General features: G+C 51.4%; 2 pseudogenes; both read right to left on the bottom strand.

The window, feature by feature from the left end:
• Window positions 1-2,258: 2,258 nt before the first annotated feature.
• Window positions 2,259-3,086, bottom strand: LOC134149777 (exosome complex component MTR3-like; annotated as a pseudogene).
• A 170-nt stretch (window positions 3,087-3,256) lies between these two features.
• On the bottom strand, window positions 3,257-17,179 carry LOC134149670 (alanine--tRNA ligase, cytoplasmic-like; annotated as a pseudogene).
• Window positions 17,180-24,497: the final 7,318 nt, after the last annotated feature.

Here is a 24,497-nt window from a genome sequence, read left to right as displayed (position 1 = left end):
TGGTGCTGGGCCTGGCCCAAGTGCAGGAGTGTCTGAACACTACACTTTGTGTGGTTTCTACCTCCAGCTCCCCAGTCCAGCCCAAGCCTCCCATGAACCTATGGGAAGGAAACACTGACAGCAAGAAGAGTCGTGTAGCTGCCCCGCAGCTCAGCATGGGCTCCTGTGACTTCACGGTTTTAGGAGGAAGAGGATTAAGGCACCCTCCTGGCCTACAACTGAGTGCTTTTCATGCTGCCTGATTAAAAGTAGCTGCATTTATCACTCCCAGGACCAAGCATGGTGTGAAGCTGCCTTGGGCTTTGGCTGTCCTGTAACCCTAGGCTGGTACCAGCCTGGTTTCTCTTAGGCTCTATGTTACTGCTATCCATCGCCCCCCACTCTGAGACTGTACTAGTTATCCCCAGTCCACAAGGTAATTTGCTCGGCTGTGGGATTGTAAGCAGCTGCTTTGTCCGTAGATGAGCATCCACTGCAGTGCTCCCCGCTCCGCTCCCATTCACCTGCCCAGAGCTCACCGCAGCGATGGTGCAGTGCAGGCGTAGGTGTGACAAGCCAGCCCTGCTGAATCACAAGACCAAGCACAGCTTGGCTTTTTTGCGTGAACATGAAGTTGGCGTTCTCAGTGGAAACACATCAGTCACCGTCTTTGCCCAGGATACTCCTTCTCAATGGGCTGAGGCAAGCCTCAGCGTCCTAAGGCTGGTGCAGCATGATGCAGCCGGCCTCACAGGACCAGCTCTGCTCCATCCCCAGTAACAACTCAAAGCTCAGAGTCTGGCAAGTCAGTGCCCATCTGCCTCTGCACCTCCCTGCTACCATTGCCTGCAAGATTCTGCCTTGCATCAGCCCAAGCATCTGACAGCACAATGCACAACGAAAGTTGTTCCTGGGCTGCGCACAGCCCTGCTTGGCCTCAGTGCTGCTCTCTCCTTGTGACAACCCAGGGCCAGGGCACCTCCTTGCTTCATGGGACAGCTCAGCACAACACAACCAGGAGGGAGTCAAGTGTGACTCCTGCTACTTGTTTTCCAAAAACAGTTTGGGGTTTGATGGGGAAAAAAAGGGCCACTTGAGTGAGCTGTGCTCCTGGCAGAGAAACAACCTCCCTGCAGCGCCTGGCCCAGGCCACTTCTGGGCTCAGTGGTAAGGGCAGCCCTGATCTCAGGTCTTGCCTGCATCAGGAACAGAGGTAGACTACACTGGGCAAAATTTGCTGCTGTAGTTGCCACTTCTAACACCAAGTTGCACATAACCAGGAGCCAACAGAGGAAAGTCCAAGTGTGTGCACAGAGCCCCCTCTTTGTGAAGGACTGAGCCTGCTGCTTGGCAGTCAGTTGGACAAGTAGCCATGGACTAGCGGTGCCAGGCAAATGAGCACATCCTTCACTGTCTCGCTGGCAGACCCAAGCAGGCCAAAGACTCATCAGAAAATATGGGTTTATTATATATATTAAAAAAACCAAAAAACAGCCAAAACATGTCTCTCCACCACCCCAAAGCACTGTCCAGGCAAGTCTCTGTAAAGTCCAAGTGACGCACAGGCTGTAGTGATAGATGGTTCCTGCCAGGGCTGCTCGAGTCCTGTTGTGTGGCTGGTTGTGGTGGGGTGTTGGTAATGGACAGGCTGGACATAGCAGTCTCATCCTTGGCACCAGGGCCACCTCCAAGCTTTGGGCCTTGGTGAGTCCAGGGGTGGCCTAGTAGACTCTGGTGGGCTCCAGCAGCACGGGTGGCTGACCTGGGGGCTCCAGCAGGTGCAAAGATACTATTGGGGGGATCCAGTGGTTAAAGCAGCTGATCTCAGCAGTGTGGCCAGTCCCTTGGGACAGAGGGGGGGTCCAGGAGCACTTCAGTGGTGTGGAGGGGAGGGGGGCACAGGCAGGCTCTGGCAGCTGAGGTGATATGGGGTCTACTACGCAGCAGCTCAGGCAATGTGTGTGTTGGGGGGCTGCTTTTGGGGGGCTTGGGTGGTGTGAAAGCTGCTCAAGGTGGGGAGGTGGGCTCTAGCAATATGGACAGGCTGCTCAGGCAGGAGCTGGGGTGCTCTGGGAGGTCTGCGGTGCTGCAAGGGGCTGCTCAGGAAGGCTCTGGGGGTCTCTGGCAGTGCAGGCGGCTGCTTGGCTGGGCTCCAGCGGGCTCGGGCAGTGGGGGGCTGCTCCAGAGAGGCCTCTGGCAGTGCAGAGGGACAAATCTGGGGGCTCTAGCAGTATGAGGCTGCTCTGCTGGCCTCTGGGGCCTGCGGCAGCGGAGGGAGCCCTTCAGGCCGGCTCAGGCAGTGGAGGGGGTGGCACGGCGCCGGGCAGAGCGCAGGAGGCTCTGCCGCAGCACGGGGTAGAGGCGGTGGCAGCTATCGAGGCCGAGGCGCAGGGCCTGGGCCCAGCTGTCGGGGGGCCGCCCTGGCCACAGCCCAGCAGCCCCGACACCTGGTTGAGGGAGGGCAGTAGGGCCACGGTGAGGAGGGTGGCAGCGCTCCTCGGCCTCACTAGGCTGCAGGAGCCAGTAGGCGGCGGTGGCATCGGGCGGCCGGGACAGGGCGCAGCCCACCGCCAGGTCGTACATCTCCACACTGGCATTGGCGAGTGCCAGTGCGGCGGCGCTGACGGCAGCGGCCAGGGTGGAGCCACCGTCCTGCAGCAGCAGCGCGCTGATGGCGAGGTGCGCGCGCGGGTAACGTGCCAGCCGCACCACTGGCTCCAGCACCTCACGCAGTGCCGCCGCCGCCGCCTCGTTCTCCGTCGATGCCTCGCGTGCTGCCGCCTGCCACCCACGCCCAGCGAAGGGCGTGCGCCGGAACTCACACACCAACCATCCCGCCGTGGCCAACGCCTGGCTCCGCCGCCGCAGCCACCTCGCACGGGCCCCAGGCAGCGCACAGCACCTTGGTGCCGCTCGTCAGCTCCACGTAGGCCGAGCCCTCGGCCTGGCTCAGCAGCCCCATGCGTGCGAACAACGGCCGCAAGGCGCACGGGTCCCGCACCTCCTCTCCTCCTCCTCCTCCTCCTCCTCTTACTCCTCAGCCGCTGCCCACATCTCGGCGGCTGCGACTCCTCCGGGCCCCGCAGGCAGCGGTGATCCACTGGCATTCTCCGGCCGGCCACCCCGCGAGGAAAGCAGGGAAAGAGGGAGGGAGGGAGAGGGGAGCCCGGCCCAGCCCGGTCCAGCCCCTCAAGCACAGCCAGCGGTGCACGTGGCAGGTGGCCTTTATTAGCCGAGTTGAACCCCCCTCTAGTGCCCCCATCCTCACCTCACTAAGATCTGCAATCTCCTTCTGCACATCCTTGTTGGGAGCTCTCTGCACTTTCACTTTGGCATCCAGGTCAGACAGCAATTTCTTGAGGCTGTCTACTTTCCTGAGGGCCTAGCAGAATAAAATTCAAGTTATGCTTTGCAGAGAGAGTTACCAAGTTGACCTCTGCCCAGAACCATATGCTGCAGTTCCAGACACGGAGACTCCTTGCCATTCCCACACTCAATGGAGAGCACAGTACCAAGCCCGAATAAATTCTGACACTTACGCCCCCAAGAGGACTTTAGATCTGCAGCCTATCCTGCAAATCAATGTGAGCTCGCCCTGCAGCCGCCTCTGGGATCCACCCTATGCCCTTCTGCCCCACTAACACGACAGCTAGAGCTTAGACTCCTCCAGCTCTCTCCTCCAGCTATGTCATACACAGAGACTTCCAGCACAACCTTCATTGACAGCAACATCCTTTTCTGTGACTGGGCTGCTGGAGTTCAAGCCAGGAGTCCTTTACGTACTCATAACGATACCCTGTGGCGCTGAGTTATCCCAGTAGAAATACTGGCCAAACTTGACTGAAAGGAACCTCGGTAGAGGGTTACCATGTGTGTGTGCATGCTCCAGTGATTTCCTGCAGTGCACAGATTTCACAGAAGATTATCTCCTGCCTCTCCCTTACCTTTCGAGCTTCAGCACTGGTGACTGCAACTATCCTCCAGATGCCTTTAGCAATTGCTTCTTCTGACACAATCACAAAGGGGCCAGTATAGCTGGAGTTCTGCAAGTGCCTTTGAAAGAACCCAGACACAAACTCACAGGAGAGGGTTAAAAATCTCAGCAGGTATCAGCATGGGAACAAATAAATAAATAAATAAATAAATAAAGGAGATGCAGCAAGAGTGGAGACAGGACTCAACTCAGCCATTAAAAGTCTAAGAGGGAAAAAAGGGTGGCAAAGACTATGCTCCCAGCACTGCCATAGACAGTATGTGTGGGCAGGGACATAGGTGTATAGGCAGTTTCCCTGTCTGCAAAGGCTGACAGGAAACACAGCTTTACTCAGGACAGTGCACTGGGAACGCTGAGGCTTATAATCATTACCTCAAGCTCTCACCCTTCTGTGCCCAGCACACATTACAGCAGACCTTCAGGAACTCAGGATCCACAGGGACTCCTCTTCACCCACCCCACTGCCTTCCACTGCCTCTCCAGATACTCACGTCCCTCCGCAGAACTCAACAGAAGTGGTCGAGCCTGCGGGGCCAGAGAGGTCAGCCAGCAGCTCTTCCACAGGGATGCCGATTGAGACCACACGGACAGGATCGGGGTAGGTCTCCTCAAAAACAGCCCGCAAGCCTTGGATAGCTTTGGCTGCTGCGAGAATGCAGTCCTTGGCATACACAGTCTGCAGAGGACAGGAAAGGAGTGCAGAGAAGAACTGGTCCTGCCAGCTGTTATCAAAGGCCTGCATTCCCACAGAATCCTGGCTTCCTCTGAAATATCCTAAAAGGAAAGTTATGTACCTCACAGGAGTGACAGTTTGTTGAGCTGCAGGGATCCCAAATTGTTTAACAGCTACTCCATCTTCAAGTTTCCTGATACCAGGGCCTGCTCAGACCCTGTGTGCTCCTCCACATTCAGTGATTTCTAACTACAAACTCCCAAGCAGCGTGGAGGGTTCCTTCCACGGTCTGCTCTGAGACAGGGCTTGTGCTGGGCAGAGCAACTCTCTCACATCATAGTGGGTCTGGCTCACATCACCAGCCAGGCCTGAGAAACTACTCTGTCAAGTTCTCCTTGGCTCTCATAGCTAATACGACACTAGAGCAGGCAAGCAATTACTCCATCCCTAGAGAGGCCTCAGAACCAGTGAACAGAGCAAGGTATCAAAATTTTCTTGAGGTCATTCACATCTGTGCACAATACTGCATCAGTAGCTCAGCAAACTCCTGCTGGGCCAAACTTCCAGCATCCCAGATCATACAAAAATTTGACCCAAGGCGTTTTTTCCTAACTACGTCCCTATGTCCCTATCCAGCTGAACATAAAGACTGAACACAGAGAGCCAGTCCATGTGAGAAGAGTCAATGGGAACTGGTGACCAAGGCAAAACTTATCTTTGACCTGGAACATTTTGGGGAATGGCAACAAACATAAACCCATGTTACACTGCACAGTTCAGTCACAGGGAGGAGAAAGCACAGAATGAATGGGGTTCACACCAGATTTCTTCTGAAAACTGGTGCCCCAGTCGTCCACTGAGGCTGGTACAGACACTGTGGCAAGCCTATGCCTGGGTCTGCCAGGAAAAGAACAGGATCCTTTCTACAGAATTTGGACAGTGAACTGACTGAGTACCATCCCAGCCCACAAGGTCCTTCTGAACCTGACAGCCATACTCACCTTCGCTTCGTCGATTATCTGGTTGACAATCCCTTCAACCTTCTTGATTTCCTGGGTAGACAAGGCTCCCTTAGCCATGAAGTCAAACCACAGCTTGTCTGGTGCCACCAATGACCCCCTCCGGTCAGCTTCCCCCAGCACTGAGCGCAGGGCAAAGTTGAGGATGTGGGTGGCCGTGTGGTTGCTCATGACTGACCTCCGCCTGGTCTAGGGCAGGAAGCCACTGTTAAATAGGGCCTTGCACTGCAGAGTCTCTAGCAAGGGAAGTGCATTTTATGGTGCAGTTTCAAGCGAAACCTGAACTAGCCTGAGGAGACCTCAGGCTCATCAAATCCACTGCCCTGGAGCCTTGGCTTAGGGAGTAGGGCATTTCCCATTCAGTTTGCACACAGCATTTCCCAGGATGTCCCCTCACTGGGCCTGTCTGGAAAGAGGCCAGGGACAGACCAGGTCACAGACACTGTCTCCCCTCTTCAATAGGTAAAAGCGCTGCAAGATGGTAGCCTTCCTTTTTGCTCCAGAAGAGCCCCTTCAGGGAAGGGAAATGCATTTTGCAGACTTGGGCTTAGCCCAGCGCTCACTCGGCAGGCTGAGCCTGCTACAGCAATGTCTGGACCAGGGCAGCCCACCCAGGCTCTCAGCTGTCATCCCCAAGCCAGTGGGGCAGCATACATGTCTCAGCTCCCAGTCATGCCCTGAACATGATTCTGCTACGGATCAGCAAAAGCCAGTGTCCGTAGCTCAGAGCCAGCAGGGTGTTATCTGCCTTGCAGAAGGAGGAAGCCAGATCTCAGGCAGGAGGGCCATTACTCCAGCTCAACTGGAAGAGCCATGCTACTTGCCTGCACCACATGCTGCAGGGAGAGCAGACTCTCATCCCAGAGCAGCACTAATGGAACGACATGGCTAAAACCTCCCAGAATTGAGAGGTGAAGCCATCTATTATACTGTGTCTTAACTCACCTCATCAATAGACAGATGGACTTGATCTCCTACTTTCAAGCTCCCATACAGAGTTCCTATGTGAAGCACATAGCCCCCTCGGACTTGCACATTCTTCACCATGAACTCTGTTTTCTGTACAAGGAGGGAAAGGCACTCAGTGAGCAGAGGGAGACAGACCAAGGGGGAGACAGACAGTCTAGCCAGAGGCCTTGACTGCAACTGGAAAAGACTCAGCTGAGGGAAAGCTGGACTGGTGCATGTGATTTGAGCAAGCTAAGCCCCTGCAGGCATAGTATGCAGGCTGCAAAGCAGAGAACTGAATGAAGGACAAGGTGGGGCACAGTTATGGGGCATGGCAGAGCTGAATCAGCTCCCCACTTCACGGCTCAGAAGCACCATGTCCCAGCACCACCACTGCAGGCACCTGCATCCTGGTGACAGCCTAACACTGCAGCATGAAGTTACGAAGTTTAGTGAAGCCTCCCAAGAAGCAGGGGAGCAAACCCCAGCACACCTGTGCTATGCTGCACCCCCAAGAAGGAAACCTGTGCAATGTCTGACGCCTGCTACGGACATGGAATTGCTAGAGCTTGTTTGACACCTTCTTCCTCTCTGAACACACCCGCCCAGGCCCCAGCTCAGACTATGACAGGCTCTCAAGCCCACTCACATCCTCCCTGCTGGCGTCGTCCTTGACCATGTAGCCCTCGTCATATGTGCCCATGTGCCCACCCTGCTCAGCACAGAAGCAAGTGTGGTCCAGTACTATCCCACACTCCTGGCCAGTGGACACTTCCTCCACAAACTTCTCCCTGCGGATGGCTTTCACTGTGGCCACAAGGCTCCCAAAATCTGTCACCGGGAGGACAGGCAGTGTCAGTAGAATAGGAAAACCTTGCAGATACCATGTAGAAGCAGAACTTCATAGCAAAGGCTCCCAGTTATTGCACAAGCTCATGGCAGTTATACACACAAACAGGTGTAAAGAGGAAGAACTAGGACAACATTTAGCTGAGGAAGAGGGAATTTGATTCAATACTTTTCAAGGCAGAGAATGACACTTTTTTCCACACTTTCACAATACAAGCCAGCAGCCTATGTGGCTGTATCAAAGAATTAGCAGCAAGAGCCAAAACCAGCAAGCAGGCCAAGGACACTAATAGATTGAGGAGCATCTGCAAAGTTGTGTGGCACTGGCAATGGGCACGTAGGAAATGCAGACACTGTAGCATGGAGACAAGAAGCTGCGGGGAAGAGTCCCCTTAGGTCTCTCTGATCAGGTGAGCAGCAACTGATGTGAACAGTCCCTAGAGCAGCCCTTGGACAGTCTGCAATTCTCTTTCTCTGCTCAAGTTATTACAAATGTGCTATTCATGTGCACGCATTTCACCCACTTTCATGCCCCAAGGAAGATAAACTCAGAGGGACCCTTGTTGAGGCAAATGCCAGGAAGACCTGACAAAGAAGCTCCTGCCTGTGAGATGTATGAGGAAAGGTTTGGCAGTAGAGGATGGTTCTGAGAAGGCTTTCTCATACCATAGGCACCACTTGGATCTGAAGTGTAGCTGCATTTCGGTGAGTTGTCAGTCACCTCCAGCCCTCGGGCCCTTAGCTCTTCGATGGCCTAAATGTCCAGCATTAGAAGGTCCCCCCCTCCAGCACCCTTGCCTTGGGATTTGAGCTGCAAGTGATAAGCACAGAAGTTTGAGAGAACCCACTTCAGCACTGGCTTGCACACACCAGCCTGGACACACAGCTCTCGCTCTCGCATTCCTAGGATCACCTGGCACAGAGCTTTGCTCTGGGCAAACACCCGCCACCTGGTAGAATGCTCCCACCTCTTCTGGCTTCAGGGCAGGCTGTTCCAGCACTGCCAGCAGGCACTCAAAGCAAGTCTGAACCCAGCAGAGGCAGGTCAAGTACGTGGCCTGCTCATCCATGCTACCCTATATTGCTGTACTGCATGTGTCAGGAGACACATCCAAGCTACAGGCCTGACTGGACGCTCTGCTTCTCAGACAGGGAGACCCAGGACTTCCATGGGAACAAGGGAAGGTGCTCCCAGGACTTCAGTAATTCTGTCTGAAGGCTGAGTTCGAGGCCACAGGCCTCACAACTTTAGTGTACAAACACAGTCTCAGCTACACAGGAAAGGCATGTCCCATAGGAAGTCTCAGGGTGTGCTCCGGACTCTCCCATAGGGCACAGACATTTGAGTGTACACATAAGAAAGGAGCAGTCTCATGACCAGAAGCTTAAAGATTGGGAATTCTCCTTGCATCCTCTCAGACCAGTGCCCCCTCGAGATGTTGTCTACCTGTGCGTTTTTCCGCTCTTCTTCAAAGCCCTCCATATCCACAACAAGGCCTTTCTCCTCTGCAATCAGCCCAGTGAGATCCACAGGAAAACCATAGGTGTCATACAGAAGCCAGGCAGTGTCACCTGCAGAGTAAAAACAGCAGTCAGCACTCCTGTTCCTTGAGCCAATATCCCTTTTCCAGCTCTCAACTGGTTGTCCCACCCAATTGGCTCTGTGCTATGGCAGTCAGTAATTGGCAGGGTAGAAAACAAGCCTCTGGTGAACATGACCACCTGATAAGCTCTTCACTGGCATGCTCAGGGCAGAGAGATCACACTAGCATGTTGTGTCTGGGCTGCTGCAGATCTAAGGAAGCGAACACAGACAAAAGAAAAATGGGGTGGCCCTACGCTGAGCAACAGGCTTTTGACTCCAGCTCGCAGCTCCCAGCCCAGCCAAGCCCTGACTCAGTCCCAAATGATAAACATCTTTTGGTTCATCTGGAAAGAAGTCACAGCCTTACCGGGGATGCTTTTACTGTCTCCCAGGCTCTGGATCTTCCCGTCCAGGATGCGACGTCCTCTGGTGAGCGTTTTCAGGAACTGATCCTCTTCTTTGTTGATGATGTCCTTCACCATATCTGGGTCCTTCTTCAGCTCAGGGAAGGCATCCCCCTACACAGCCCAGAGGATTAGCCCCTCAGCATGGTGATCTGCACAGGCTAGCACATATAGCAGAGTGAAAAGAGAACTTACCAATGACTGTACCACAACATCAACCAGTGTAGCAAAGAAGCCCTTGGGGGCATTGAGCTTCTCATGGGAGTAGCGCACAGCCCGTCAGAGAATCCGCCTCAGCACATACCTAGGAGATAGCACAAGCCCTCATGCTAACATTACATCTCCGATTCATGCTCATAAGATCCCTCTGTATCCACCTACCAGCATCCCCTTCCAGGACCAAGAATGCCGGCTTGTTCACCCTCTCTCCATATTTTCTCTCAACTAACTGTTCTCTCCAGCAGCAAGCCAGAGGTGAAGTGCCTGGCCTCAGCCCTGTTCCTCAGACTCACTAGGTGCCCAGAACCAGTCCTATGAGTGGTACCCACTGCACAGTGCCCCAGCCCAAATTTCATTACATTTTTGACAGCAGCATTACTGCAAGTGTAGTTCTGTGTCCACCTGTCCATAATGATCCTTTCTGGGGGTTGATACAGTGGGACTGGTACTCACTAGAGCTTTCAGACTGATGTGTCTTCATCTTTTGGGGGACTGTGCTGCAGGGCTTTTTGAAGTATCAAATATACTGTGGCAAACACTCCTCTATCTACTGCTCTAGTGATGCCTTCAAAGACATTTCACAGACTCACAAGACTCCACTCCCCTCAGGAAAGCTGTACTGAACAAAACAGAAGCAGCAGCAGCATGGCAGTTCCCTTCTTACCCTCTGCCAGTGTTGTCAGGTCTGCCCCCATCAGAAAGGGCCAGCGTGATGGTTCGTGCGTGGTCAGCCAGCATACAGTAGGCCATATCTATGCTATCTGCATCATCAGCACCAACCTGTCCCATGTACGGCCTGGCACCAGTGCCCTGTGCAGAGAGAAGGCAATTGGCACAGTGTAGGGGGGGGGAGGATCAGCATTGTGGCAGAACTGCAGGGGAAGCACCTAACAAGTTAGCCTCATCTCCCCTCCCTTCCCAGGGCTCAGAGACGGCACACTCCTCTTACAAGAAGCTGAGCTGATGTATCCAGGGAAGACAGAGAGCTGCTGGGCTCCACATGGTGCCACAGCCTGCATTTGCAGGGCCAAAGGATGCCCAGGGCCAGAGGAAGGGAGAGTAAAATTACCACAGCATAAAAAACCCAAGGGAGCAGAGGTAGGGAGAGGGACAGAGTCAACGGTGATCCAAAAAAGAAAACATCTGTTTTGTGCACTGGCTCATAGATTCCAGCCTGGTATTAACCTGCCCAGGAAAAAGCCTTTCCAATTCTGTCATGTGGGTCCCAGCTTCCCTTTTTTAGGGATGTCTCTATCTCTACCCATGAGAAAGGCACTGCTGTAATAATGGAGTGGCTGCACATGGTGCAAATCTTGCACCATGGGCCAAGGTCCTCACAGTCAGGCTTCCAGCAAATCCACACACAGCAGGAAAACAAGAACACACTTGCTTTGCCTAGTCGATGGCTTTAACATATGGAAAGGTGGCCCTGTAGCTCTAACTCTGAAGTTCTGCCCCACATCCTTCTGAGGATCAGGAAGTATCTGAGCTTTCCGTGTTTTCTCCAGTACAATCTGCAGCTGGAGAGCTCTGACACTTCCATAGGAATAAATGTGTATTACACAGAGGGCTCATGACAGTTAGTTCCTGGCACTGGTAACAGCCCTCCCCACCCAGGAAGACAGAGTAATTGCACACTGGTTCTGCAAGTGACCATTCATGGTTTAGGGCAGAGATCTCCTCTCTGCAGGGGATTTCTGCAGATTAGCACAACATGAGGTTCTGGGTAGAAGTCTGAAGGACAAATTCTGTCTCTGAGTCTAGTACTCAGTGGCAACATGTGCTATCTATCATTGGCAAAAGGATGGCTCTTGGCCAGAGCATCTCCCACTGTCAGAGATAACCAAGGAGTACACGATTAGGACAGCTCACAGGAAATAGATGGGAAAGCCGCACTGCTCATGTCCCTCATTCTGCCCTGGAAATATACCCCAAGGTAGCAATCAGTTGGGCCAGCCTGAGTTTCTACCCTCCTCAGCAAAGGACAAATCTGCAGAGCTCACCCTAGCTGGGAAAGCAGAGATCTGCAGACACTATCCCTGCCCAATCACCTCCCTACATCTCCCTGAGGGTCCAGGAAATAGGGAAACAGACAAAGCTGGGTCAGTCTTCAAGCCCAGACTACCCTGTTCATACCTTCTGTATGGCTTCAAAATAAGGAATGAAAAGGTCACTGTCGTAGTTGGACATCTTGTTCTGCAGCACAGAAACCAGCCTCTCCAGACCCATCCCAGTGTCAATACTCTTCTTGGGAAGAGGTTTCAGACTCCCATCAGCTTCCCTTTCCAAACCCAAAAGGAAAGACAAGCCATTATGGAGAGAGACACTGCAGAGACATGCCCATCTCTCCTCTCCATGAGATTTTGTTGCATAAGATTTAAGAGACAGGCCCATACACAAATCACACACAGGGGAACTGTGATAAAATATAATTAACAAGAACCTCAACAACAACCTAGACCCAGATCAGGATGGCATCTCTTTCCCACTTAACCCTACTAGTGAGCTGAGGAATCATTCCTAATTTGCCCTCAAAACCAGGTATAACCAACCTCTTCTGTTCAAGCTGGCTGGGGGACAGAACATTGCAAAGTGCACAGCTTCTTGAAAAAAAAGGAATGGTCAGCAGTCCCAAACCTGTTGACCTCAAGAGCCTGATGGGAGACAGGGAGACACTGAAGGGTGACCCTGCAGGACTGAATGAAGAGCAAGGCTCATATGGATTCTCCCTCGGTCAATGGTAGCGTGCCCAGCCTCCAAGCACCACGACTTCTCTAACTTCTCAGTGGTGCAATACCAAAGTTCAAAAGCTTTCTACAAGGCTTAAACTGCTGAAGGTGTTTGTAGGTACAGGAATGAGGCTGTAGCAAACAGCAAAGCAGTAAAGACATCTGAGTCAGAGGGCCGAGAAAGTGGCCAAACTGCTAAGTTGGGGTTAAGGCTGACAGGAGAGATGGCTTGTGGTTAATGGGACTCTACATGTCTAATGAGGAACAGCATGGATAAATGCAAGTCCCAGGACTCATAGTTCAGCTGTGCTCTCCATTCAGCAGCTCAGAAGAAAAATGGGCAGAACGGTCAAAAATGTGGTCTTGTGCTAGGAGCCATCACTAACTACACAGCCTGAGTAAACTCCCATGCAAAACCGGAGCCACCTGGAAATGCAGGTCTCACCCACCAGCTGAACTGTATGAACACCAGGTTCCAGATTTCCAGGACACTGGGGTCATCCTGATTGACCAGGTGCGAGGCATCTCTGTCCCCAATCCGGTCATAGTGGATCTCGCTGCAAGGGCTTCAGAGGCCTGTGTTTCCCATTTCCCAGAAGTTCTCCTTCATATTGCCAGGCAGAATCCTACTCTCAGCCAACCGGTAATAAGAAACTCCTGTTGAACAACAGAGACTCATGGCAAGGCAGGAATCCCCTGAATTGAAGACTGTATCAAAGAAATTTCAGTTCAGCAATTCCCTGAATGGGCAGAAGAGTGGTCAGGGTCCTGTGACAGACCAAGCCAAGAGCTTAATTCTCACGATCCTACCACCCAGATTCCTTGCTGAGTAGGCAGAGGCCTACAGAACTTCTCAATGAAGCCTCAGTCAGGAACAAAAGTGGCTATCTCACTTTAATGCATGCTAGGCAGGTTTTGCCCCACAGTCTAGATCTGTGTCATGGGGTTCATAACAGGTTTCACAGGGGGCAACAGCCACAATACCAAAGGCATTTCATTGCTACATCAAATTTTGGCATACTCACAGCTTGACTGCTAAGTGCAGTTCAGGTTTCCACATCTCAGGGAGGGTGAGGCAGAGGCAGAGAAAGAACAGAAGAGGGCAGCTAAAACTACCTAGGGGTAGAACTTCTGCTTTACAAAGAGAAGCTGGAAATAGTAAGAGTCTTCAGTTTGGAGGGGAGGAGGTTGAGGGTGGACTATGACTGAGAGTTACAAAAATCCAACAGGCTCAAAGTAGGATCAGATATACTTTAGAGGTGCAGGTCCCTACAACATAAACAGAATAGAAGGGTATCCCTCTGTAGTGAGAGCACCCGCAGAAGATCTGTTGAAGAGTCAGTGACTGGCAGAGTACATGATAGCAGGCCCAGCGTGTGAAACTACACATTGACCAAATTCCCATCATGCCCAGGCATGCACATTCCATTTTGTCAACAATGTCTAGCTGCTTCCCAGCCAGCAGCTACTCAGGCTTAGCAAAGCAGAGACAAGGGAACAGTTCTAGTAGATTAAGAAGCCCTTAGGATCCAAGTGGAGCTTTGTCTGGGCGTCCCACTCGTGTGTCTGACCCATGCCTCCGGCAGCCTCCCATCAGTGACTCCTCTGTGCGATTCCCAGGGCTTCCCGTGCAGTTTGGAGCATTACGTCCTTTATTAAATCTATCCTGTTTAACCCCTCATGAACTCTGAGTGTCACCAGTAGCCAACCCTTCCTTGCCTGCCTTGAGGTCACACGCTCTATTGTCCTTAATCCAACAACTGCAGATGCTGGAAATGGATGAGGGAAAGAGTGCAGACCACAGCCAGGCCTGCCTGTTCTTTTTGAATAGCATCTCCTCCTCCTGCTGTCAGAGACAACACACTGAACTGAAAAGATTGTTGGTCTGACCTAGCAGGGCACTTATGTTCTTAAGTTTATACAAGAAATTTTGAATTGGAAGAGCTAGGGTACAGGTCTTGGCCTCTTCCATCTAACACTAGTGCTTCCCTTTGGCTTTGCAGTTCTACCACCCTGCAAACATTATTTGTGATATGCCAGATACGCCTGTTACTCTGCCACATAAGGCATGCCACCTTTCTCTGAACAAAGGCAGACAGTTGCCTAAATTGTGAAAAATTAAAGATTTCCTGATGCAAAGGAGCGCCTGTCAACACAAAGCTGTACTTTTGAGTGCTGGAGACAGGTCCCAGATGCCTTCCTTGGTTTAGACTTCCTCTCAGTTCAAACCCACCTTCCTCAACAGTATTGACCTCTTGCATCTGCTGGCTAAACTGGGTAGAACTACCAAAAGTCAGAAGTGCACTCACACTTGGGCAAGCAGGACCAGAGACATCTGTCCCCCTCAAGCCACAAAAGAAGCCTCCAACGCTGCCTAGCTGATACCTTCCCTATTGCTTATCAAAACATGCAGCTTCCTTGATTGTAGGACCTTACCCCAAATCCAGCCAGATCTGCTTGCACTCCAGGTCTGGTTGCAATCCTGCAGTTTCATTTCCACCAAAGTAAGTAACATAGAGTCTTTCAATAGGGATGCCAAACTCCTTGGTGAGAAGGTCCAGAGCCAGTTTGCAAGCAAGTTCCTGTAGAAGGAAAGATGAAGTAAGCAAGTAAAAGGAAGCTTCTCTTCAACATGCAACACCTGCCCATGCAGAATATCAGCTGCTGTACTCACTAGCTGACTACAGTCTACCCAGGGAGTCTCTCAAACATGCAGAAACCTTCTGTGCCTGACTTAGGGTCATTCGGAAGATCAGGAAACTAGTCTCCACACAACATTTCAGCCAAGTCTCTCCAGACGTCTCCTTGTGCTATTAGGTCTACCAGACAGAAGCTGGACCAGAACAGCTCTCCACAGAGGAAACAGTCAAGAATTTACAGACTTTTGTTATAAGAAATATGCAAACTAATATATGTAACACACAAGGTACACGGAACATCTCATATGGCTTTCCAAATGCAGTCAAATTAGCCCCTAGAAGGTTCTCTGCCTAAAAAAAACCCTTTGAAATCTGCTGTTATACTGTATTCTTAACATCCCTTTTGTGAAGTCGAACCCTCCTCTAGCAAGAAGCTTGGGCAAGGATATCATTATGTTATGATCACTCCTCTTTGAGGTCATAGTCAGAGCATACGCACCTTTCCATGGCTACAGCCAATAAAACCTCTACCTGAAGACATCAAACCAGCAGTGAGAATATAAGCACCTTTGTAAACACCAAGTGACTAATCTCAAAACATCCTGAAGTGTGGGGTTTTTACTCCATGTTCATCTATTCCAAAGGAGCACAACATGCCTTGGGGACCTTTGGAACTACTCTTGAGTAGAGGTCTTTTCTTTCCTCTTGGTACATTTGTAGACAAACACTTTGCTGAAATCATGGAGATGGGCAACTTTGCGTTAAAGATTCAGAGCTGCCAGTTTTACCTTGAAATACTCCCCAAAGGACCAGGACCCCAACATCTTGAAGAATGTGTGGTGGTAGACGTCCTTTCCCACATCATCCAGGTCACTGTGCTTGCCTCCAGCTCAGATGCACTTCTGAGTGTTGGTAGCTCTGTTCAGTTTAGCGAGTGGGTGTGAGGGGTCAGTAGTATTCAGGAAGATGGGTTTGAACTGAGAGGAAAAGGAAGAAAGAAATCTAAATGAAGGGAAAATATCATAAGCTCACTTTCAAATGTTGCTAGCAAAAGCAAGGCAATGAGTTTTATCTACCTCGTGATATGCCACCAGCCTGGACACACCTAAAGTAGCATTCAGAACCATCAAGGCTGCTGTCTCCTACATGGAAGGAGGAGTAAAACTGGCTGTAACTCAGCACATGTACATGTTCCTGGAGCACATCAAGCCCCAGGACTTCCAAAGGGACTGAAAGCAACCAGATTACCAGCTGGCAATATAGTTAGCAAAAACTGTATGCTGATCTTCTGCAGAGCACTTTCAGTAGCCCAGCCCCAACCACTCATTAAAATAGTTATTAGTCATTTGTGCCAGGATTCTTCATGCATCTATTTGCAGCACCAGCTGTGGTCCAAAGGGTCAAGGAAGGAATACTGGCAGTGCTCCCACGGCTGCACAGTCAACCCAGCAGACTCAGGAAGTTCTCCTAGTGTTTCTACCAACTCTGCAATAGAACAGGGGACCCCAGGAAATGCACCAGGTACCTCTTTATAACAAAGTGATGAAAGGGGATCATGAAAACAGCAAAGACTTTCCAACAATCCATGGAAGAGATTGTAGTTTGTTTGAAAACCCTGTCTTCAGGATATAAAGGGACAAATCTTAATCTCACTAAAATGAAATCAGAGGAATGTGACCAAGCTCAGCCCAGAGACCAGCCACTAAAATGTGAAGAGAAAACTGAATTCCCTGCAAATTGAAGTGTTTACAGAGCTAGTCACACCTGGAGCAGGCGTTTATCCGAGAGGAGAAAGGCAAATGCATTGCCATCTAAGAGGCTACAAGCGGCTTTAGACTGCACCTAGAGCTTGACAAACTACTGGTAAGTTCAGGAATCCAGGAGGAGCTTATTAAAAAGGGGCAGGCATTCCAAAAGCTCTGCAGACAGCTTCATAGATTTCAACTGCTACAGGCAATGTCCATAAGAACCACAGTACCAGAGAGGGAATCCTACCTGATTCATGCCAGCATTGGCAAAAAGCAGTGTGGGATCAGCCAGGGGTATTGTAGAAGAAGAGTGCACATAAGTGTGCTTGTTTTCCTTGAAGAAGTCAATAAATCGTTGCCTGATCTGGCTAGCTGTTAGTGTAACTTCCATCTTAAAACTGCAAGCCACAGCTGTCAAAAGCAAGTGCAAGGGAAAGCAGACAGGCCTTGGTGCAATCTGAGGGGACAGCAAAGAACAAGGCTCTTACATCAAGACATCACGTTGTCAACTCAAGCACTAACATCAGGATCACTGCATTTATCCCTTAAAAGGGGTTCCTCACATTAACAATTACTTTCACCAACTCCCCAGATTAATCATCAATCCGTCCCAAATGGTGCTGATCCAAAACCTACCCCCTCCAACCTCCCAGATGTCTGCAGTTCTAGCTCTAGTTACCTGTTTTTTGAAACCATGTATTTGAAGATACCAAGTTCACCTGGATACTGAACTGTTAGAGACTGTGTCTGCCTTGCCCTATCCCTGGGGAGAACTCCTAAGTCCTACAACCATTCAAGGTGAATAAAGCATAGGATCGTAGAATGGCTGCAGTTGGAAAGGTCCTCTGGAGATCTCCTGCTCCAACCCACCTGCTCCAAGCTGGGTCAGCTGTAAGGATGCCTGGAAATCACCCCTGCAAGCAGTCACATTACCTTACTCACACCAGTGACAGAAGACCAGCTCCTGTGTATTGTACCTGGTACTTAGCACTGTCCTCGGCCTCCGAGAGAGGCGGGAAGAAAAGCCTCTCCCAGCAGCTCCAGTACCAGCGGTGCCGTTGCCTCCACCCTCTCACCACCGCCCCCCTCGTGGGGAACCTTCCCCCAGCCCACACCGTTCTGGGAGGCAAAGAGAGGTCGCGGGGGCAAACCCAATGCCGACGGCCCCCCAAGCCGCCCAGAGCCCCAGCAGAGGTCCTGCAGGCCGTCGCAGTCGCTCTGGCCCTCGCATCCACCATGGCCGCTGACAGAGGCAGGCTCCCGGCACACTTTGCAGCAGGCTCACACCCGGCAGTGCTGCGCCTTGCCGCCAGCACCCAGTCTGGCGCGGCACCCCCCAACCCCCTACCTGCACGGCCGCTGCCGCAGCCCCTCGCTCTGCACCACCAGCCCCGCGGCAAGAGCCACCCCGCCCCTGCCGAGGGCACCGGACGCCCCTCTCCGATTGGCTGTCGTTGTGGTCACGCTCAGGATAAGCCCCGCCCCTTTTGCCAGGCCGAGGGGCGGGGTGGCGGCTGGCTGATGCAATGGCGGGACATGAGGCCACGTGACACGGCTGGGCGGAAGCTGGGCAGGGCGCCGCCATTTGAGGTGCCGCAGCCCCTCTGTAGAGCGCTGCTGGTGGCGCCAGGCAGGCAGTGCCACGCATGCTCTCTGCTGTGATCCTGCCTTACGACAAGGCCTCGGGGAGCTCAGCACGGGTTCGCTTTGGTGCACAGGCCTGAGGTGCTGGCGTCTGAGGGGCAACAGGCTGCTAGAAAGGCCAGGGCCAGGAGGGGAATAAGGGGGAGAAAGAGCCAGTGCAGGAAGGGTGGATCCACTGGGTGGCTGCCAGCAGTGATCAAGGCCCTCCTTGCCTGCCTCTCGGTCAATATGGCGGGGCCCCCTGCGTGGGATGTAGCAGTTGCAAAGCGGGTCTGAGGGGACCAGTTCACAAACAAGATGTACTGCAGTTGTTCAATATGCAGCAATTGTGCTCACTTCATGCAGTCAGGGAGCTGCAGGTAACGGAGGTGCACAGTGAAAGGGGCAGTGTAAGAGTGAAAGGGGCAGTGTTTATAAGGTAGAAATGGAGAAGGTTGCCCTAGAGAAAAAAAAAGTTCACTGTGAGGATAGTCAGACATTGAAAGATGGGCCCAGAGAGGCTGTGGGATCTCTTTTCGAGGGAGTTTTAAGACCTGGCTTGATGGAGCCCCGGGCAACCTAGTGTGAAGTCTGTGTTGAGCTACCTCTGAAGGGGATTTGGATTTGAGTCCTGCCGATGTCCTCCCCATTCTTAAGAGTCACAGGGTGCTTTGACAGCATGGAGATCTTGGTTATATTTGTCTCATCTCTTTCCCACAGCAACCCTTGGGAAACCTGCCCTCAAGTAGTGTTTCCTGAGCCATGACCTGTGCCCTGGCACGTCTGTGCTGCTGTCTGGTTGGCCAAAATGGCAAAGATGGCCGAAATGTTGGCCATTACCTTGGCTAACAGTTGGATGTTTCCAAAGGTTGCTTGCTGCTTGGCTTCCTCAGCTTTGTGCTTGGCTGGCCAGCAGCTGTCCTCATCAGATCTGGTCCTTCAGCTGCCTTTTTCTCATGTCTATTTTCTCCTTTCCCAGGAGCCTAGAAAGAAAAAGAAGAAACTCTAGTCATGTTGGTTTCTAATGGGAAGTCTGCTCTAGGTGCTGTCTTGTAGAGAGGAGCAGGAACAGGCAAGACTGCATAGTGCAATTGCTTGCATGGGTGATTATGCCCATAATAAAAGCCTTCTACAGTGGATCAGTCTAATGCCAGCCATTCTCCGAAATGTACACCCTGCATGGAGGCCTTAGTCTACCCACTGGACTAGAGATGGAAGGAAACATTGCTTCTTCTTCCCATGCACTGTGTCAGCTGAAAACAGGTTTTTCAAATTTCCTGCCCCTCCACCATTTAGCAGCTGCTGGCAGAAGCCAGAATATTTCTCTGGTGAGTGCCAGGTCTGAAACTACTTGGATCTTCAAGGAATAGCCAGCCAGTCACTTTCCTCCGAGAGGCTGAGCAGGGCTGAGCAGCAGAGATGCTCTTAGACATGTCCAGATGTAACAGACCCATCCCCACTACTTTGCTCTTATTTCCTCCCCGATCTTAAGCTCAGGTTGCCCCAAATATTGGGCCAAACACAGCCTGTGAGACTTCTGTTGAGACTTTTTGTGTGGCAGTCCCTTGTTTCTTTCAGCATGTTACTCACTTCTTCCTTCCCCAAATCCATGCCTCTGGGCTGGTTTTGGCTGCAGGAGCCTTGGCTTAGCAGAGATGTGTTGGTCTGATAAGCCTCCCTGCATTGTCCTCCAGCAGGGAGAAAGGTGATGGCTGTAGGCTTAGTGCCCTGACAGCTGTAGACAGCTGCCTGCTGAGAGCTGGGGCCTCCTCTGCTGGCTCCTGGGTGCTCTGAGGGAGATCGTTTATACAAGTTGAGCTTGCCAGCTTGTATAATAAATGCCAGATTTCAGACCTAATTAGGTCTCTTCTGCTTTGTGGTTGCGTTTCAGGCATCCTTCCAAGCACTGAATGGAAGTGATCCTTATTCCATGATTACAGGGACTGCAGCTGGGGCTACAGGGAAGGAATCAGATCTTGGGAAACTGGGTGATGCTGCCAGACGGGGGACGTCTGGCCCCTTGTTCACCATGCTGGGGAGCTTCTGGCCCAACCTTGGCCCCTAGCCTGGCAAACCTGAGCCTGGGCAAGCTGCTGCCAGCACTGTCACCATCCCCACAGGAGCCCGGAGCCATGCCATGGCCTGTTCCCCATCTCCTGTTCCTGCAGAACAGCCAGAAATTCTGCCAGGTGCAGCCTGTTTGTCACCACCCAGTGCATAGAAAGTGGCTGTGCTGGCTCAAAGTGTCCTGGTGGGAGGGTCCAATCCAGACATTGGGCTGGAGCTGGTGAGGTAGCTTGCCGCAAGCCCCTAGGCCCCCTAGCACACCTTTGCCACCTGCTGCGAACCTGATGGGAGGTCAGTGCAGGAGTAAGGCACAGGGATGGCCACAAGCTGGGTGAGCGAAGGGGAATTTGCAGACCCCATGGCCCTGCCAGGTCTCTGCAGGGTCTGGCTCCCAGCTTGAAGCAGGTTGACTGAGTCACTCCCATGTGACATTCTCACCATGTCTCTGGGGAACTGCCAGCCCCCTGGCCAGCAACTGGGGCCCAGGCCAGCCTCATGGTTATGGCTGTGCTCGACCCAGCTACATGTGAGGAGACTGGAGGGGCACCCAAGCTGTGCCCACAGGGTGCCCACATCCTGGCCTTGCCAATGGAAACCCCTTCCCTGTCCCGCTGATCATTACCTCACTGTGACTGGGGAAGAGAAGAGAGCCTGAATCCAGCAGGACCCCTTCTCCTGCCAGCCTCTTGGTTGGACAACAAAATTCCCTACATCCTTGGCAATGCCATCCGGGAGAACACTGTGCTGCCCTGTCTGCTGGGAATGCACTAAAATCACAGAATCACAGAATGGGTAAGGTTGGAAGAAAACTCTGGAGATGATCTAGTGCAACCTCCATGCTCAAACAGGGTCACCTAGAACATGTTAGACAGGGTTGCATCCAGGCAGGTTTTGAATATTTCCAGAGAAAGAGACTCCACAACCTCTCTGGGCAACTTGTTCCACTACTCTATCACAGTAAAGAAATTCCTCCTCACCTTCAGGCGGAACTTCTTGTGGTTCAGTTTCTGCCTATTGCCTCTTGTCCTTTTGCATGGGCCAACTGAAAAGAGTTTGTCCCCATCCCCTTGACACCCTCCCTTCAGGTACTTATACACAGATTAGATCCCCCTTCAGTCTTCTCTTCTGCAGGCTAAACAGGCCCAGCTCTCGCAGCCGTTCCTCAGAGGGCAGATGCTTCAGCCCTCTGATCATCCTCATAGCCCTATGCTGGACTCTCTCCAGTAGTTCCATGTCTCTCTTGTACTGGGGAGCCCAGAACTGGACACAGTACTCGAGATGTGGCCTCCCCAGGGCTGAGTAGAGGGGCAGGATCACCTCGCTTGACCTGCTGGCAACACTCTGCCTAATGCACCCCAGGAGACCATTGGCCTTCCTGGCCACCATTGCTGGCTCATGGTCAACCCGTCATCCACGAGCACTCCCAGGTCTTTCTCTGCAGAGCTGCTCTCCAGCAGGTCAGCCCCCAGCTTGTACTGATGCCTAGGGTTATTTTTCCCTAGGTGCAGGACTCTGCACTTGCCCTTGTTGAACCTCAGGAGGTTTCTCTCTGCCCAGCTCTCCAGCCTGTCCAGGTCTCTCTGAATGGCAGCACAGCCCTCAGGTGTATCGGCCACAAAATCCTTCCGTAGCCTGTGCAAAGCCATCTTGGACAGGCTCTGGCTGGGGCTGACCTGAGGGCTGGGCTGGCACAGATGAGTGGTCCTGCATCTGGGATTCATAGCCATGCTGTTGGTCACCAGTGACATCTATCCCCTGCTCCATCACTTCACTTCCAGGCCCTGAGAGAATTACCTGCCCAGCACTCCAACGTGAAACTGGTCCAGCTAGGTATGGAGCAATCTTTCTCCCTGCACTGGGTATTGTCTGTAGCCCTCTGTTTTCCTCGGGGCCAGAGGACAGCTTTGTTAGATACCCTGCCTTAATGCTGGCAGCCAGACAGCTCCAGCCCCGCCAGGCAGGGAGGAAATTCATGAATGTCTTGGCCCACTCCCTCCTGCCAAGCAGCACTGTCCTCTGTCAAACCAGCAGTCAAACTAGCTTCAGAGGCAGGCGGAGGTGGGTCTGGACAGCTTGACCAAGCAAGTTTTATGGAAAGGTACCACACCAGTTCCCAAAAGTGCTGAATGCAGTACTTGAGTTTGCCTGGCTTTTTGGACTGTGACACATAGATTCACAAACCAAAGTAAGGCAGGACACAACATTCAAACTTACTGGACAGTTCCTGAGCAGAAGGATTGGTTTGATGCCTGTTTGGAGGTGATTCTGGTCATCCTTTCCTTTGCTGCTGGCAAAGAGAGGGAGAAGAAATAGGCTAAAAGGATGCACATGGGAAATCTGTCTCTCTGTTGGTGTTGATATTACAGGTTGATGCTCAGGCCCAGAGACACAGTCTGGTTTGGGATGTTTGCAGCCTGGACTGGGGAGTTTTCCTATCCTTTTCAAAGGTGACCAAATTTGTTGACCTTTGTCAGCAGCACTGGGGAGCAGCAGGAGAAGGTAGCAAGCAGATCTGGACAGCATAAGGGCTTGTAGTGGAACAGGGAGAGAAGACAGGACAGCACTTCATGTGTCTAAAGATAGGGTATTTGTGCGAACTTGCCTACCAGGGTGGTGGGTAAGGATGTAAGGTGCCCGGAGAAGGTTGGAGTTGGGGTGAAGTGTTAAATATGCAGAAAGTGCTGGAGTATGTTTTCCTGCAGGTGTGTCTTGGGGAGGCAGACAGTAGTGTCTTAAGAGAGTGAGGGCTGCTCAGAGTGTGGGTTTTTTAAAAGAGTTGGTAATAAATCAATAAAAACATGCAGCTAAGGGAACATTTGCAATAAAATTTTCACCACTGTAATAACAGAAATAAGAAGTAGCCAGAGCTCATTCCCAAAGTACTTCCGTAGTGTGAATAATAAGGAAACTGAATCAAGGAAATGCAGATACTGTATCAATTTCTACCTACCTGTTTATTTGTTAAAAATTCATCTAAAAAGTTCAAGTAAATGTTCATCATTTCTTAGCCAAAAAGACACTTCTGAAGTCAATCTTTACTAAAAATAGGCAGTGAATTTTTCTCTCGTAATACTAAAAGTAGAACGCCTTCTTTGTAATAAGTGATAGCATCTTTAAAATTACCTGAGATCCCCAACTGGTAATATGTGATGCAAAGAGCACACTCACTCTCCTCACCAAAGCTTGGCCAGCATAAAAGGGACATCTCAAGGGTCTGGTCACTCAATATAAAGTCTTTACTAAAATGTGTACAATCCAGAAGAGAGTCAAGTCTCCAAGTAAGCTAAAAACTGATGAAAAATCCTATTAGAACAACAAAATAGATTCAAAAAGAGAAGCTACTCCAAATGTTCTTTCTCCATATTAAGAAAAGGTAATTTCCAACCAGTAACAGGAATACACTTTTCAGAATTGGATGTTAGAAATCAATTCTAAAATGTGTAAGACCTGTCTCTTCATTCCATTTCCTTCCTTCCCTTTCTTATCCTTTTATTTCTTTGACTGTGGCAAAGTTGAGACTCTCAGCTGTTCACTTTGCTTTTAGGAACCAATTCAGCCATTGCATAGGGGAAGGTGATTTGGTTGGCGTAGCAAAAGAAATAAGCTCATCCCACACACCTGGCTCTGATCCTGCATGCACCTTGCACACTGGGCTGCTGGCATGTGGGAAGGCAAGTGTGCACTCTACTATGCAAGTGCTTTGGGTCTCAAAGGGCTACCGATAAGCATGCCATGACTCTTCCTTGTTGCAATGACTCAGGTAGTCCAAAGAAATTAATCATTCACCAGAATGGTGAAAGATCCCTCATGGTGAGTGACAGCACCTGGAAATTGGTTAATTTTATCCCCTCAAAAGGTCACTGAAGAGTATGCTGTGAAATGTCCTGTACCCAGCCACAAGTGCCCTCTTGAATCCTGAGGAGAAGCTACACGCACACACCAAAGATGCTGATACTGTGCATGGAGTGTGAGGATGAGTCAGCTGGGGAAAGGATTTGGACTTCCAGCAATATCAGTCCCA

The sequence above is a fragment of the Rhea pennata genome, chromosome 21, assembly GCF_028389875.1.
Source record: "Rhea pennata isolate bPtePen1 chromosome 21, bPtePen1.pri, whole genome shotgun sequence".
In the NCBI taxonomy this organism is placed as follows: Eukaryota; Metazoa; Chordata; class Aves; order Rheiformes; family Rheidae; genus Rhea; species Rhea pennata.
Note: the sequence above shows the minus strand (reverse complement) of the source record. Positions and strands in the feature narration are given on the sequence as shown.